The sequence below is a fragment of the Polypterus senegalus genome, chromosome 14 (assembly GCF_016835505.1).
Source record: "Polypterus senegalus isolate Bchr_013 chromosome 14, ASM1683550v1, whole genome shotgun sequence".
In the NCBI taxonomy this organism is placed as follows: domain Eukaryota; kingdom Metazoa; phylum Chordata; class Cladistia; order Polypteriformes; family Polypteridae; genus Polypterus; species Polypterus senegalus.
The window spans coordinates 15,375,012-15,392,853 of record NC_053167.1 but is presented as its reverse complement, the minus strand read 5'-3'; the positions used below and the strand labels follow the sequence as shown (position 1 = coordinate 15,392,853).

At 38.2% G+C, this 17,842-nt stretch overlaps 1 protein-coding gene across 2 annotated transcripts in view; it reads left to right on the top strand.

Annotated features, from left to right (window-relative positions):
- Positions 1 to 17,842, top strand: part of LOC120515090 (docking protein 5-like) — a 106,532-nt gene that overhangs the window by 17,513 nt on the left and 71,177 nt on the right. The window lies entirely within an intron of this gene.

Sequence of the window (17,842 nt, the reverse complement as noted above, 5' to 3'; positions counted from 1 at the left end):
TAGGTTAAGTGTCTCATCATTTTTGTTCATGCGATTTTTATTTGTGTCATCATTCAAAATATTCTGTTGATTCAAAACTCTAAAGCAAAGTCTGATTTTTGCTAAATATGGAATAAACAATAATGGGGGTTAATTTGTTTTGTCAATTTCAAGTTAATTCAGAGATAATTGTGGGTTCTTTTTTTCTCCAAATCAGAAAAATGTACGTAAAATGCAAATTAAAAAAAAAATGAAGTGATTCTTAAATTTACTTTACAGTTGTATGTAGGACCCTTTCAAAATCTGCATATGCAAATATATATGTAAAAAACAATTTGGAGGACTGGGGGATGGGACATCCCAATTCAATAAAGAGCAGACAAACATTGAAATATACAATTTCGGAGGGCAGGATTATGGTTCCCTTTCAAAGTCTGATGATGCGAAAGTATATTACAATGGAGTAGCTCATGAGTTCCCTGTTAAGTTTAATGCTCCAGGAGCATTTCAAGGATTTTCAGGTATCAGGGTTTTGTGTATCTTGATTGTTATGCATGGCCTTTTATGTATTGGCTTTTTACGCAAATTCATATAATGGTGTAACACTGATTGGGGCATTTAATGGACAAAAAGAACAGGGGCTACCGATATTGATCATGTATATAATCAAGAAAAACATAAGAGGCTGGGCGCAATAAATCAAGGGATTAATGCAGAGTTCACATGCTCTTGGACAGACAATAAATCCAAGTTTTTGAGTTGGAAATTTCATGTGAACTCTCTTCATCTCTTTGGAGGAACAAATCAGACAAAACAAATCTACCCACCTTGTCCATGCTGTGATATAACACTAAGCTTTCAGTCAAATGTTTAAAATAATCATATAATAATATGGTCAGCCCAAAATTACATGTTCTGATCGAATTGCATATGGAATGAAATGATACGCATTTCTCTGAGTAGTCTAACAGAAAACCAATGTGAATGCACTGATGTGGAAACATTAAAATAAGGAGATCAAAATAGTCCCTGAGTTCCTGAACGCAGCATTAGCATCTGAAGCCCATACTCCCCTACCGACGCCACTGCATTGGTCCAGGTTTGTCTTGGATCAAAGGTTGCCACTTCCACCTCTACTTCTTTATAGCATGTTTGCTAATCATTGAGGTTCACATTTCGCTTGAGCTTTGCAGAACTTTCTCTTTTCATGTCACACCTGATTGTACACACAAAACGTGATCATGTCTCTTTTTTCCTGTTGGGGACATCACCTCATCTTCACTTGTCTGTCCACCTTATTGGTTAGTGGTGTTGTTTGGCCCGTTAAACACTTCAGTGTAACCCTTCGTTTGTACACAGCATGCTCTTAGGATATATGTTAGCATAATAATAAAAATCAACAAAAAAAAAATGTATCAACAAATAAAAAAACACAGGGTGGCTTATTATTATTTTTTTTTTCTATAACATCATCAAATTTCAGTCAAATCAATCAAAGCATTTTTGAGATTTTTGAGTTGTTTAGTTTTTCTATTTTACGGGGAGGTCTTACCCCTAAATATTGCTATATTGAAATGTCCTTTCTTAGCCAATGCCACTTGACTTAGATGTACGATACTGCTGAAATTTCAGCTCTTTAACTAAATGGGAAATACTGTTTTAGTTGATTAGTGAGTGAATGAGTCAGTCAACTTTGCATTTTATTTACAACCCAAAATAAAGAAAGTGCAAATAAAAATAAAATGCAGTGATTGACTTTTCATTTATTGAAGACAGTTTCAACCCCGGATATTTCATGTTTTGTCTAGTCAACTTCATTTCATTTGTTAATATACCTCCATTAATGCATTTCAGGCCTGCAACACATTCCAATAAAAATTGTATTCCTTCTCAAAACATTTAAAAGATGCTTTGGCACTGAGGATACCAAGTGATGGAGCATGTCAGGAGTTGTTGGAGCTACTGCATTGTAATATACATTCACATCTTCAGATTTTGAAATGAAACCCCCACCCTCTGAAATTGTATATTTACATGGATGTCTGCTTACTTTGAACAGGGATGCCCCATCCCCATCCAACCAAATTCTTTACATATATATTAGCATATGCAGACTTTAAAGGGGGATCACATACAATTGACAAAAATCAAAAAAAGAAACACTTGAGTGCACATTGTAAACAAATGCAAATCGCAAACATCTAATAATGATAATAACATATACCCAGATTTCACATTATTCCTACTGATTACCTGTTTCAATTCAAAAGAATACATTTTCCTGTGAAATTGTGTTTTGCAATGACCATCAACAAAAGCCAAAACACTAGGAAAAGCAGGAATTGATTTAATGCAGAAATGTTTTACTCATGGACAATTGTGAATAGTGTACTCAAGAGTAAGTAGCTCCAGTGTCTTAATAATATTATATTATCACAGATGCCTATATCCATAGTGCCTTATACACCATTTCCATTTACATCTAGTTAAGTGATATATTTGACCTTCATCATGATCATCAAATGCTAATCACAGATAAAAATGAAATGTACTAAGCACCTTCATCAAATTCTTCTCTCTTACCATTCATTATTTATAGAACAAAAAACCTGGATGAATGGGATCTGTTTTAACGTGTGGCCATCTTTCCCAGCCCCTTAACAGAAGCTCTGTTGGTTTAGGGCTAGACTTTGACTTGTCCATTCCTAAATCCTGATATTTTTCTTTTTGAATAATTTTCTTGCAGATTTGCTCTTTTTGATCATTGCCCTAATGCATGATCCAATGCAATATACAAGGTGTTGACACAACAAAGCTGATTTCATTCCTGTAACCTGTACAGGGCTGCTATTTTTTATCACTTTAGTTACTTTGTAAAAAATTCCAGTTAAACTAAGTGGTGTGTTATTTTCATTGTCAGTTATGTTATTGTATAATGGTGAATACTGAAGCTTGTAGTTTTTAGGAATTTCTCCAGTGTGTAGTGACCTCGGAAAAAACATGTAAAGAGAAAGGCAGAACTGTGAAGCAGTCAGTACATGCTGGTAAACTGGAACTGACTGTAGAGCGCCCATGCTGTCTAGTCAAAAAGCAGGCATTTCAAGCCTTCCTCACCAATCGATGTACAGACTTAGCTCAGGGTATGTTTGCAACAGTTAAACTCTGAGTAAAATCCTTTGTCAAACCAGTTGGTGACAAAGGTTATTCTTAGCAAGGCTGGCATTACTTCAATCACTGCAATCCTAGCTAATGCCAAGGGAGGAGTTTAATTACTTTGATGACTTTTTAATAGGTGAGGTCAGGAGAAGTCATGAGATTGTTCAGCAGACTGGGGCTAAGCAAGAGAGCCAATGCAGGAGATTTAAGTATCTTCAACTACAGTTACAAATTGGCAGAAGTAATTATTGTAAATTTTTATGGTTACAAACAGAGGAAATTAGATTTCTTGAAAGGGATTGCTTATTTTTTGCATTTGAATGAAAAACCTAGTCAACCAGAAAGACTTTAGAACAGAACAGTGGAATGCAAAAAAAGCAATCTTAGTTGTTTAAATAAAAGGGTATGCACCATGGGCTCTTTATACAGAAGGTATATCGAACATAACTCACAAAAATAAGGCTACAGCACAAAACCAAGAGAGCACACTAAGCCTAGGGACAGAGAGTAATTGTCAAGTAGTCTGCTGCTGGAAAGAATAAAGCCTGATGTAAAATATTCAATGCCTAAACAACTAGCCAGTGGCGTAGCGTAGTGGGGCGGCAGGGGCAGCACTTTTAGGGGGCGGCAAAGAATTACTGTATATTTTAGTCTTTTAAATTGAAATACCTAAATAAGAAGGCGAAATTTTCCTCCACCCCAGGCAGCTGACACCCACGCTACGCCGCTGCAACTGGCTAAGCAAATACATTGAAAGCTAACTAGGAGTTAGTTACTCAGTTCATCTGGCTAAAATTAATATTTTTCTATATTGAGTATGATGTCCAGTAATTTAATTAATGTACATTAATTTAAACTCCCAGGTATGTTCTGCTGGGCTATATTACAAGCAAAAAGCTTCCTGTCGCAGATAGTCTTATTGTTGATTATCAACTGAATATCTTAAAATGTACCTGCATATTTGTGGGAATCTCCATTAGATGTTATGGTCTGTTTTCATTGAAAGGAAAGTTTGTTCCACCACTGTCCTCATGAGATGAAATGGTTTAAAAAATGGATGGAAAGATAGCCAAAAAAGATCCTAGGGGACAACCTCTAAGTGATATCCAGTGAAGAATATGCAGTCAAACACATCCTTTTAAAAAATGTTTTAGTTTATTTTAAACACTGAATCAGAACTATAAAATATATATAAAAAGAGCCAAAGTGGAACTTGAGTACAAGTGCATGATAGAACTAGGATTAATACAGGAAAGTCATAGTCCCTGGTCCAGTCCTATCGTCTTGGTCACTAAGCCTGACAGGAGCTGGAGGTTTTGCAATGACTTCTGTCAACTTAATCAAGTCTTCCAATTTGATGCCTATCTCATGCCACTAGTTGACAATCTCCTTAAGAGGCTAGGACTGGCTGAATATTTGACCACACTTGATATTACGACAGGGTACTGTCAGGTTCCGTTAACGGACTCTGCAAAGGCTAAGACTGCATTTAGTACCCCTAGCAGTCACTGGCAGGATCATGTCCTTCCACTTTATTTGTACTACATGGTGCACCAGCAATCTTCCAGCATCTGATGGATAAGGTGCTTAATCCTCATAACTCATATAGTGGTACCTACTTGGATGATGTGGTCATCTATTCCAGCACATGGGAGGAACACCTACAGCAGGTCCAAGTGGTATTTGTCAGACTTTAGATTAATTTAAAGAACTGCCTCTATAAAGCAAAATATTTGGGCTACCTGGTGGGCTGGGGTACTGTGGAGTCATAGTGTTCCAAACTTGATAACATTGAAATGATCATGTCTGAAGACCAAGAGGCAAGTCCAAGCCTTTCTTGGCTTAGCAGGCTACTACCCCCCTCATTTTCTCTGCCTAAGTTTAAAGCTGCTATATTGTCACCTATACGCCAAATATACCATGGGGCTTTGCCCCCTACTTGCTTCGCTCGTCCACCCCCTAATCATCCCCCTCCCATCCAGGGACGCACTTCACGTTAGCCACTTTACATCTCTGACACTCGCGTTTTGAAGGGGGTGGGGGGGCTGAACACACGCTAAGGAGATGCGGACGGATCAGTTGCTGCTACTGAGCTGCATGTTCTGCATGTCACGCTGCGCGTCAATCATTTAAAAACCTGTACAGCAGCTACTGCTGCCATGCTGCGTGATCTGCATTTCGTGCTGCACGACAATCATTTAAAAGCGTATACAGCAGCTGCTGCTGCCGTGCTGTGTGATCTGCATGTTGCGCTGCACGACAGTCATTTAAAATTCTGTACAGAGCTGTCCTTTTGTCTCACTTCCTTGACTCGTGGGACATTAAAGTGTCTCCGAGAAATTGTTTGTAAGTAGGGCGTGACATGCAAGTAGTCTCATGGGACTTCAAAGTGTCTCTCTGAGATGATCACCTCTTGACCCAAAATTTTTTTATATAATAGATAGATATATACATACAATGGGGGAAATAAATACTGAATGCATCAGCATTTTTTTCAGTAAATATATTTCCACTGAGGCTATTCTCATCAGACATTAAAAACCATAAATAAAAGTATGTGTAATAAAGTGGAATGACACAGGGAAAAAGAACTGAACACACTAAGAAGAAGCAGCACACCAAAGCAAGGAAAGGTAAGGAAACAGCTGAAAAACATGAGTAGGTAGGAAGTAATTCCACCTCCTATTTGTGCAAATTGATATCAGGTGGGCCAAAAATACTGATGGGCTATAAAAAGGTGTTTTGCTAACAAGGAGTTACACAATAAACATCTCATGATTTGAAAAAGCAAAGAACTCTCCCAAGACCTTCACAAATTAATTGTTGCAAACCATCTCACTGGAACTGGCTACAGATAGAAATCAAAAATTCTGCATCTTCCAGTAAACAGATTAATGCCATTATACTCAAGTTGAAGGAACATCACTCCACCAACCACCAGCCATGTACAGGTGCTCCTCACAACATTTCTGACCAGGGAGTCAGAAGGATAATCAGAAGTGCTATTAACTGTGTTTGGCTCCCAAGAGCCACAGACTTGGAGGCAGCAGGTAAAATGGCAACAGAAACAAACAGGTAATGCACTCCACCGGAATGGCCTCTATGTGTGTTCACCCCCGCAAGACTCCTTTACTGACAAAAAGACATGTTGAAGCTCGCTTAAAGTTTGCTACACAAATTTGCACCAAAGTTGAACATTTCGGCTGTAATACTACATGCCATGTTTGAAGGAGAAATGGCAGTGCACATCACTTGAACAACACTACAGCAACAGTGAAGTTTAGAGGTGTAAGCATCATGGTGTGATGCAGTTTCTCATCTCATGGTACTTGCAAGTAATGATATGTAATTGAAAGAGTGATGAATGGGGCCTTGACCCAAATAATCAGATTGTGATTAAGACCTATGAACATAATACTCTGATCTTCACCCTGCCAAGTAAATAAACCAGCCACCATGACACAACATCAAAGGCTTCACCTTAGGTGCTCAAGTCTGAGGTTCGATCCTCGTAATGGGAAGCAAAGGTGTGTAAAGCTGATGTGCAAACATGTGTCATCTACTCTTTGTATTTCTGGCAAGTACTGTAGCATATATATATATAGTGGACTATGGCTGGCCATTCATCCCGGCCAATACCCCCAGGCCGTCAGAGGGAGCCTTCTCTGCGACATGGAGATGCCAGTTTTCCTGTACAGCCCTGCTGGGTGATGTTGGGGCCGCCAGGGGACGCTGCAGGGAGGTACAGAGACTTGTATTTTCCTTACAGCCTGGAAGTACATCCCAGTCACATGGACAGAGGAAATGACATGCTTCCGGGTTGAAGAAGAGGAGTTTTACCTGACCTGGTGGATAATCACAATGACTGAGGGCTCAGAAGCACTTACGGGTCATGGACTATAATGGACTCTGGGAAATCCCAGACGGATGAGCTGAGTCGGGTGGCAGGGTGACAACGCGTCTGGGAGAGGATAATTGGTTATTGTATTGATTATTCATTTGTTATTGTATGAGTATTGTGGAGTGGAGGGTGCTTTGTGCACTGTATAGTCTGAATAAAGAAAATTATTGGACTTTTACCTGGTATCTGGCATCTGGTCCGAGGGTTTAAGGGGAAGACAGCGCCCCCTATTTGTCACTATATATACACTGTGAACGATAGGGGGCGCTCTCGCTCCCTTGAACCCCTGTCTACGACTCCAGACACCAGGTAAAAGTCCTCAAGTTGACTTTATTTTGTCGCCACAGTGCACAAAGCACACTCTCCACCACAATACTCATTTAATTACAATAAACCACAATAATAATCAATCCTCCAGCTCCCAGATGCATTGCCACCCTTCCACCCAGCTCAGCACGTTGTCTGGGAGTTCCCATAGTCCTTTTATACTTCCTGACCCGGAAGTGTTCTCAATCCCCAGTCCATGTGATCCTCAATCACTTCGGGTCAGGTAAAAGCTCTTTTCTTCAACCCGGAAGTCCGTCGCTCTTCCTGTGACGAACCTCCGGGTCACAGGGCACGAAGAAGCCCTCAGTCCTCCCTGCAGCTCCCTCCTGTGGCCCCCACGGCATCCAGCAGGGCTTTGCATAAAACTCCAATGTCCATGATGCCCTGCTGGTATACTGGGGACCTCCACGCTGCAAGGAGGGCTCCACCTGGCGCTTGGGGTATTGGCGGGATAAATGGCCGCCATCCATTACAATATATATATATATATATATATATATATATATATATATATATATATATATATATATATATAATATATATACATATATATATAATATATATACATATATATATATAATATATATACATATATATATATATATACATATTATGGGGTGCCAAACAGGCAAATACATTGATTTTCTGAATATATAAAGTCGGCATCCGAATATATAAAGTCAAAACTTGAATATATAAAGTCACTCTCGGAATATATAAAGTCAAAACTTGAATATATAAAGTCAGCGCTGGAATATATAAAGTAATTCCTGAATATTTAAAGTCAAAACTTGAATATATAAAGTCATCGTCGGAATATATAAAGTCATTCCTGATTATATAAAGTCAAAGTCAAAATATATTGATTGAAACAACTCAGGCACATTTTTAGTAAACAAAAAAAAAAGAAATAAGCTAACAAAAACGTATTGAGAAAAATAAATTTAAAAAACCCTGTTCGGTTAATGTTTTGAAAATGATGCATGTGCCCTGCCCAGGATTGGTTCCTGCCTTACGCCCAGTGTTGGCTGGGATTGGCTCCAGCAGACCCCCGTGACCCTGTGGTCGGATTCAATGGGTTGGGAAATGGATGGATGTTCCAGCGCTGACTTTGTATATTCCAACGCTGACTTTATATACTCAGGTTTTGACTTTATATACTGTATTCAAGGTTTAACTTTATATATTCGGGAATGACTTTATATATATTCCGACACTGACTTTATATATTCAAGTTTTGACGTTATATATTCCAGCGCTGACTTCATATATACCGACTCTGACTTTATATGTTCAAGCTTTGACTTTATATATTGCAGCGCTGACTTTATATATTCCGACGCTGACTTTATATATTCAAGTTTTGACTTTATATATTCAAGTTTTGACTTTATATATTCCGACGCTTAGTTTATATATTCAAGCTTTGACTTTATATATTCCAGCGCTGACTTTATATATTCCGACACTGACTTTATGTATTCAAGTTTTGACTTTATATATTCAGAAACAAGTTTTGACTTTATATATACCGACGCTGACTTTATATATTCAAGTTTAGACTTTATATATTCCGACAGTGACTTTATATAATCAAGTTTTGACTTTATATATTCAGAAATGACTTTATATGTTCAAGTTTTGACTTTATATATTCAGAAAATCAATGTATTTGCCTGTTTGGCACCCCATAATATGTATATATATACATACATATCATATTACTCTGTACACATTTGCTGTATTCCAGCTTTATGGTAAAATCAATTAATCAATTCAAATCAATTTGCAGTTCATCTTTTCCCTTATCAAGAAGCATACGTAAAAACAACATTTTACCTGAAAAAAAAAGAAATTTCACATTGACCCAAGCATTCAGACCCTTTACTCAGGACTTTGCTAAAGCACCTTTGGCAATGATTACAGCATACAGTCTCCTTCAGTCTGACATGATAAGCTACTCACACCTGGATTTTCTGCCATTCTATTCAGGTGATCCTCCCCTGTGTCAGGTAGGATGGAGACCATCGTTGGACAGCTATTTTTAGGCCTCTCTGGCTGGGGTAGTCAAAGACATTCCCAGTGTTGTCCCTGTGTTGCCTGTTTTGTATTTAAGGTCACTGTCCTTTTGGAAGATGAACCTTTGGTCCAGTCTGAGTTCCATAGTGCTTTATGGCATGTCTTCATTAAGGATATCTTGGTATTTTGCTCTGCTCAGCTTTTCTTCAATCATGACTAGTCTCCCAGTTCCTGACACTGAAAAACAACCACACAGCATTATGCTGCCATTACCATGCTTTGCAGTCGGAATAGTAAAATAGTATTGTGGAAGTGATGAGCATTGCCTGGTTTCCTCCAGACATGATGCTATGCTTGGTTTCATCAGACCAGAGAATGTTGTTTCTTGTAGTCTAGGAGTATTTCAGGTGCCTTTTTGTAAACTCCAATAAAAGCTTTTGTGTATCGCCTAGCTAATATGCCATGAAGCCCAGCTTAGCTGAGTGAGGTTGTCCTTCTAGATGTTTCTCCAATCTCCACACCAGTTCTTTGGATCTTAGCAAGGGGGTGTCTTGTCTTGGTAGAATGATATATTACTCTACTTTCCCCTTTTGTATTATTAATATGTAGCCTTTGTCAGAATGCCTCAAATCTCTCAGACTTACCACTGTTTATAAGGTACTGTACCATATAACTTCTCCCCACCTTCCCTTCTACATTTATAACCTCAAGCAATTAGGTGTAGTAAAAGACCAGCAGGAGTTAAGTTACACTTTACATAATGTATTGATAATATTAATAAATAATACCAATATACAAAGTACATTTGAATATTGGCAACCATACAACATTATAAATGTTGATGTGTAGTTTCAGGTGGCATACAGACTTGTTGGTTAATTAAAACATCTCTAGTTAAGTTCTAATTTTTGGTCAGCTTTCTTCAGAACAGGCCGCTTGCCTGTCTCAATATGGCTGCTGAGCTCTGCTCTTCATTGTGTTTTCCATTTCTGTTCATGGTGTGTGAGATGGTCTTTCATCAGTTTGGTAAGAGAGAGAGAGGGGGTTAAAGCAAGCAAATTTAAAGGTTTCCTGTCCAACCTCTACAGCCAATAAAGCATCATGGTACTTAAAGGCTTTTGATACAAGCCGTTTAGAAACAGCCCTACTTCAGACCAATGGGGCAGAGAACACCTTCATACCTGCCCCCAAAGCCATTTGTTGAGGTGAAGTTTGCCAGCTAGGCAGTCTGGCTTTCCTGTGGAGGTTGCCAAACTTGTTTGAGGTACTTCCCCCAACCCAGTCATAAAATTATACAGGACTAGGTCTTATAAAGGGGGAAGGCGTTCATAATCATCTAACAATTGCTGTTCTTATCAATGACAGACATTAGTGTTACAAGTTACCAATAAAGACATACAAAATATTTATCATCTTAAAATTTCACACCACAACAGGTGGCCATTAGGTCATTGGTCACCTCTCTTATTAGGGCACTTCTCCCCTCTCATGGCTTGTTTTTTGCTATGGTACACACTGCTAGCTGGGGAACCTTTTATAGATAGGTGTGTTCCATTTCCTAATCATTTTCAATTAACTGATTTGATCTTATTTAAATATCAAGTGTCATAGAAAAGGTTCTAAATGCTTATGTCAATGAGATATTTAAGTTTTTTTTATTTTTAAACAATTTAAATTGTGTAGTGGTCTGAGTACCTTTTGAAGGCACTGTAGGTACATAAATAAATAAATCATTTTATTTAAAATATAACTTTATACCAATTAAAAATTTGGCAAGGACATCTTATGAGAAAAAAATAAAATTTAGTCAATCATTAAACACAGTTAATAACTATACTTGTAATTGCAGTAGGTCTGGCTCTACTTATGGGATATTTTAAACAAGTTAGAAGCTGAATTGATTGATGGCCTCGATGTTAAACTGTGTGTTGGTCACAGCTATCTTTTATGTAGATGAGGACTACAAGAACTCTAAATGAAGTAAGGTTCCTTTGTCCATTAAAAAATTATCCTTAGATTTTAAATAAAAGAACTTCAAGTATACAACTTTGGAACATTTTTGAATTTATATGTTTAATTCATTCAAATTATGTATGATCAGTTTATTTTTGTGACTGTAAAGAAAGCAGTACAACATTTCAAACATCCAAACAATGCTTGAAACAAACAATGCAACCATGATAAAACATCAGTCCATTCTCTGCCTCTCTGGTTTATGATTTTACCTTGTGGAGAAGTCACAATTTCAATGTAGTGTTTTGGTGCCTCTTCACAGTAACTTTCTACCAGAAATTGTATCATCATATATGGAGAAATTCATTTTTGTACAGCAGGAGGTGGTGTGAAGAACTTTAAAACTGTTTCAGAGAGATGTTCTAATTTAGTTTAGCAGCAGCAAGTTTCATATACCATCTAATTGTTCCATTTTAAGAGGTAATTAATCTAATTTAGTGTCAGGGTGGCTGTAGACTATGCCAGCAGCTTTTTAGAAAGGATGGGATCCAGACCTGAACAGTGTAATCTTGCAGCCATCTATCCACACAGGGCCAATTTAATGTTACCAGCCGCCCTTACAAAATGTTTCTGGGATAGGCCGTGCCCCTCCATGCCCTTATAATGGATTAATCGGATTTATAAAATGACTAGCAAAATACCCGCGCTTTGCAGCGGAGAAGTAGTGTGTTAAAGAAGTTATGAAAAAGAAAAGGAAACATTTTAAAAATAACGTAACATGATTGTCAATGTAATTGTTTTGTCACTGTTATGAGTGTTGCTGTATATATATAGTATATACACACACACACATACACACATATAAAGATATATACATATATACATATCTACATATACACACATACATATACATATATACAGTACATATACACATAAATATACATATACAGTATATATACACACAGACACATATATATATATCTACATATATTTACACATATATATACATATCTACATATATATATACACATACATACTTACGTATATATATATATATATACTGTATATAGCAAAATCCCCCCTCTTTGCAGCGACGAAGTACAGCTTTTACATTTTTATTAAGAAGAAAAGAAAACCTTTTTAAACTAAGGGAAAATATACAGTACCAATAACTATTTGTTAAGGATCTCTTTGTATACCACGTTGTCAGTTCAGCATTCCAGTTGTAATATGACCAAGCTGCGCAAGCTCACTCTTGAGAATGCAACATATAGTCGTCCAGGAGAAAAGCAATCTTGCCTCAAATCAATGGCAACCTTTTGTAGGGTCTGTCCCTGAGACTTATTAATTGTCATCGCGAAGCAGAGCCTTACTGGAACTTGGAGGCATTTGAATTGAAATGGGAGATCAGAGGGTATAACGGTGGTGCGAGGAATACATTCAGAGTGTGGCGCTGAGTTGTTTTTTTGTGAAGCTGCCTCTACACAGCTTCTCTGCTGTTTTATCAACGAACGACATATAAGGCCATCCTTTTTCCTTGCTTCGCCAAGGAAGCAGCCTTTTTATTTAATCCAAGGGTTCTCCGCTGTTTTATTGTTCATTTATTATGATTGTTATAGTTCTCGTTGTATACCACATTGTCAGTTCAGCACTCTGGTTGTAATATGACCAAGTTGTGCAAGCTTACTCTTGAGAATGCAACGTATAGTTGTCCAGAAGAAAAGCAATCTTGCCTCAAATCAATGGCAACCTTTTGTAGAGTCTGTCCCTGAGACTTATCACTTGTCATTGCGAAGCAGAGCCTTGCTGGAAATTGGAGGCATTTGAATTGAAATGGGAGATCAGAGGGTATAATGGTGATGCGAGAAATACATTCAGAGTGAGGCGCTAAGCTGTTTTTTTGAGAAGCTGCCTTCACACAGCTTCTCCGCTGTTTTATAAACGAACGCCATATAAGGCCGTCCTTTCTCCTTGCTTCGCGGTTCTGTACTGTTTTATTGTTCGTTTATTACGATTGTTATAGTTATTGTGTAGCTATTTGAGACTTACTTTACTGTTCAGGTACCCATTTCCTTTATTCAATCCGTGGCTTGTACGCTATTTTTTGTTCATTTATTACGATTATAGTTATTTATTGATTCCCCTCTTTAGCTGACTGCCTGCTCATATAAGGTGCTCCGCTGTTTTTTTGTGAAGCAGCCTTTACACAGCTTCTCCGCTGTTTTATAAATGAACGACATATAAGGCCATCCTTTTTCCTTGCTTTGCCAAGGAAGCAGCCTTTTTATTTAATCCACGGGTTCTCCGCTTTTTTATTGTTCGTTTATTATGATTGTTATAGATCTCTTTGTATAGCACGTTGTCAGTTCAGCACTCCGGTTGTAATATGACCAAGCTGTGTGAGCTCACTCTTGATAATGCAACGTATAGTTGTCCAGGAGAAAGCAATCTTGCCTCAAATCAATGGAAACCTTTTGTAGGGTCTGTCCCTGAGACTTATTACTTGTCATCGCGAAGCACAGCCTTACTGGAAATTGGAGGCATTTGAATTGAAATGGGAGATCAGAGGGTATAATGGGGATGCGAGGAATACATTCAGAGTGTGGAGAAACTCTAGAGACAGCGTGTGTATTAACTTGTGGATTTTTCTGTGAGTATTTGGTGGCAGCGTGACGAAGTTGCTTCCGCAAGACCGCGTTAGCTGTGGAGCTCAGCTCGGAGCATATTCTTTTCCTACCTTGTAAATTGTGTAATGCATTTTTTGAACAGGTTTGATTCATGGAAGTGATCACTCATACTGTGTTTAGTCAGTTCACTTGAGCTGCTCTCTTGTGTGATATTGCAATGTGCACGGCTTTATTTAATGTTAGCTAAGACCCGGCACTTAAAAGTTTCTTGCTACAGCAATTTTAACTCCGTTCGTCGTAGGCATGACAAACGGCAGTGGGAGCGTGTCTATAAACTTAATGTAAATTTACGGTTTACACCGTGCTTTGTTTCTGCAGTAGCTGCACTTATGAATATGCTTGTATGCATTTTTTCTTCAGCGCTCTTTGGAGCTCTTCCTTGTTTTCTATGTACTGCGTTCACAGTCAGTTCATGTGATTACATGGGAGGCGTGATGATGCGACACTGCAACTCCACCTCCCACGGCCATCGAGCTGCAGTCTATTACAGTATATGGATAAAAATAGGTTCCAGTTATGACCATTACGCATAGAATTTCGAAATAAAACCTGCCCAACTTTTGTAAGTAAGCTGTAAGGAATGAGCCTGCCAAATTTCAGCCTTCTACCTACACAGGAAGTTGGAGAATTAGTGATGAGTGAGTCAGTCAGTGAGAGAGTGAGTGAGTGAGTCAGTCAGTGAGGGCTGTGCCTTTTATTAGTATAGATGAATGAATGATTCATATAAATGCATGTTCATTATGGAAGAAAATTGGAAAGATGTACAAGGCTATAGTAAAATTTATATTTTTATCTAACTACTGTACTTATAAACCAGTCACAGTAACTTCCAGAAACCTTTCATTACCTTATGATGTTGTGATAATTACATCACAACTACAATAGGTTTTCTGTATCAACAATTGAAAATACTTTTAAAATATTTATTTAAGTCCCACACACAATTATTGCAGTCTTTTTCTCATGCTTTCAAGTTAGCCAGCCATCACTTCTGGGAGCCTCTTGAACCAGAACCTGCGAATAACTTACCCAAGGATGATACAAACAAATCAGGACACACACAGTCAGCAAACAGTTGGCGCAAAATGATTCAGTGCTTTAAACCAGGCAAAGTGTCCAAAGTGCAGTGCAAATGACCTTCAAATAAATAACCCATAAAATCCTGTGATTGTGAAGGTTAAAATGTCTAATAAATTAATCCAATAAAAACAAGGTGTGGATGCTAGGGGTCGCTGTTGCCCCGTGAAACCCACCAAACAGACGTCCAGGACACACGTGTAAAAGCATGAAGATTTCTTTAATGTTTTTCTTCTTATACAGTGCACAAAGCACCACACCCTCCACAATTCTCCAATACTCAATAATAATACAATAATCGATAATACCAATAAACAATCCTCCACTCGCAGCAGCTTCATCACCCAACCTCCCAACTCTGGCTCTCCTTGCTGGGTTTCCCAAAGTCCTTTAAATAGTCTATAACCCGAAAGTACTCCACCTTTTCTTCCGGGTTAATGCCATTTCATCCTTCCTTATGCAGTCCGCAAGTATTGCGGGCTTTCGTCCTTGTGACTCCAAAGTGCTTCCAGATTATCGTAATAGTAGGAGATCCCAGGTCCTTTGTGAGCTCCCCCTGGTGACACCCACGGCACCCAACAGGGCTGAGGAAATGGACTCCATGTCCTAGGATGCTTTGAGGGAATCCGGGGAACCATTGCTGGCCAGGGGAGCTGCCACCTATCGTCCTGGGGGATGCAGTACCCTGAAAAGCCTGCTCTTCCTCCTTTTTTTCTTTCAGGGAAGTCCCGGCCGGAATGAACCTCCAGCCATCCATGACAAAGGTTAAAATCCCAGGCATAATTTATACCTTAAAAACCAAACCCAAACCAAAGTGCCTCCTTTCTAAAAACTGGTGTTTCCTCTGCTTATTCCAGACAGGATCTTTGTGGCAAGAGGCTGACGTCCACCAACAGGCATCATCAACCATAACACAGCTTGGATTGACATTGCCAGTCCCTTGGCATTCAGTGGGGTGCCGTGCCATGCCATGCTCCATCTCCCATCCTTTACCACCACACAGCTCTCTTTTCATTAACTGTTTCTTCTTTTCTGCTATGCAGGCTTACTTCATAAAACCAATTGGGTGCAGGTGCTGTCCTCAATTTGTTCCAAGATATAAATGAATCACTTGAATGTCCTGCTCGCATTTGCACATGAATACACAATCAGCCAACCCCCATCAACCTCGGGTGCATACTGATCCATGTACCTGCATCCTCTCGGAGCCTGTACTGTTTGGGACATGTGATTATTTATTAAAATCATGCTTTGCTACCAGCTTATCACAGCATCCTATCCAATAAATAAGTTACTTAACCTCTGGAGAAACTTGTAGTTTGATCATAATACTTGAATATATCTGAAGTAAATGCAGTATGTACTACTAACATTTATCTCCTTTTTCTATTAGCACATTTTCTTTACTTAATCACAGCTGATATGAAAAGTCACATTTCACATGAGAACAGAAATTACTAACACCAGCCCTTTCTCACATCAAAACACATTGGGTACTCACAACATCACAAACACATGTTTTTTTTTTTACTAAAATATTATTAAATGTGTCACTTTTGGAAAATGCTCACATAAACTAAAATGAAATGTGTTCAGATGTGCCAGAGTATTTGAATTGGACACTACCTACATACACAGAGGGGCCTGGACAGCATTGCAGACCCGGGCAGGAGAGATTTAAAGTTAGTAAATGTAAAGTATTACATAAAAGAAGTAGAAATGTTAGATCTGAATACACAATGAGATGTCTGAAACTTGAAAATACCCTTGATGAGAAGGATTTAGTAGTCATAGTAGACTTGCCATTATAAATTACCAGACAGTGTTTTGAAATGATCAAGATAGCAAATGGAATGTGAGGTAATACATCATGTTACGTTGAGTACAAGTTATGTAATGCATTGGTGAGCCCTTAATTGAAGCACTGTGTTCAGTTTTGGTCTTTGGGCTACAAAAAACATAGTGTTAGAAGAAGAAGAGTGACTGGGATGATTCTGGGACTAAGAGGTATAAACTATGAGGAGGGACTGAAGGACTTGAACATCTTAAGTTTAAGCAAATGAAGATTAAGAGTAGACGTGACTGATGTGTTTAAAATTGTGAAAAGTATTAGTGCAGTGGATCCTAGTTGTAACTTTAAAATCAGTTGTCAAACAAGACCCTGTGCAGATGGTTGGAAACTTTTTTTGCCCAAATGTTAGAAGGTTTTTCTTCATGCAAAGAACAATAGACAATTGGAATAAACAATTGTGGAGTGCGGTGGACAGTAGAACCTTCAGCTCTTAAACTGATGTTACTTTGGACAATCTGGTCAGATGGGATGGACTTACTTGTTGGAATGAATGGCCTGTTCTTGTCACAATTTTTCTAATGTTCTAATGTCCATTCAGTGGTCATGTGTCCAGTCCAGTAACAGCTTATTCATTGGTTAACATTATGTTTCATGTGATATCAACAGTGCAATATTCAGTAAGAGATGTGTACAGATTAAAAGGAAAAAGAATACACCTCAGACTTCTTAGATGCTTAAATAATTCCAAGAGGTACTCCAGTTTTGGATATGAATATAAATTTAATGATGGGAGATGGATCTACAAATCAAATATTTGCTCATGTCTTAGGTGTTTTGATTTAGTTCATAAGAGCATTCTCCAGAAGTGACTTATTTAACAATATTTTAGATAAAATACATGTGTTTGGGGCATTGTGAGCATAAGAATGGATAATTTCACATCTGAATTGT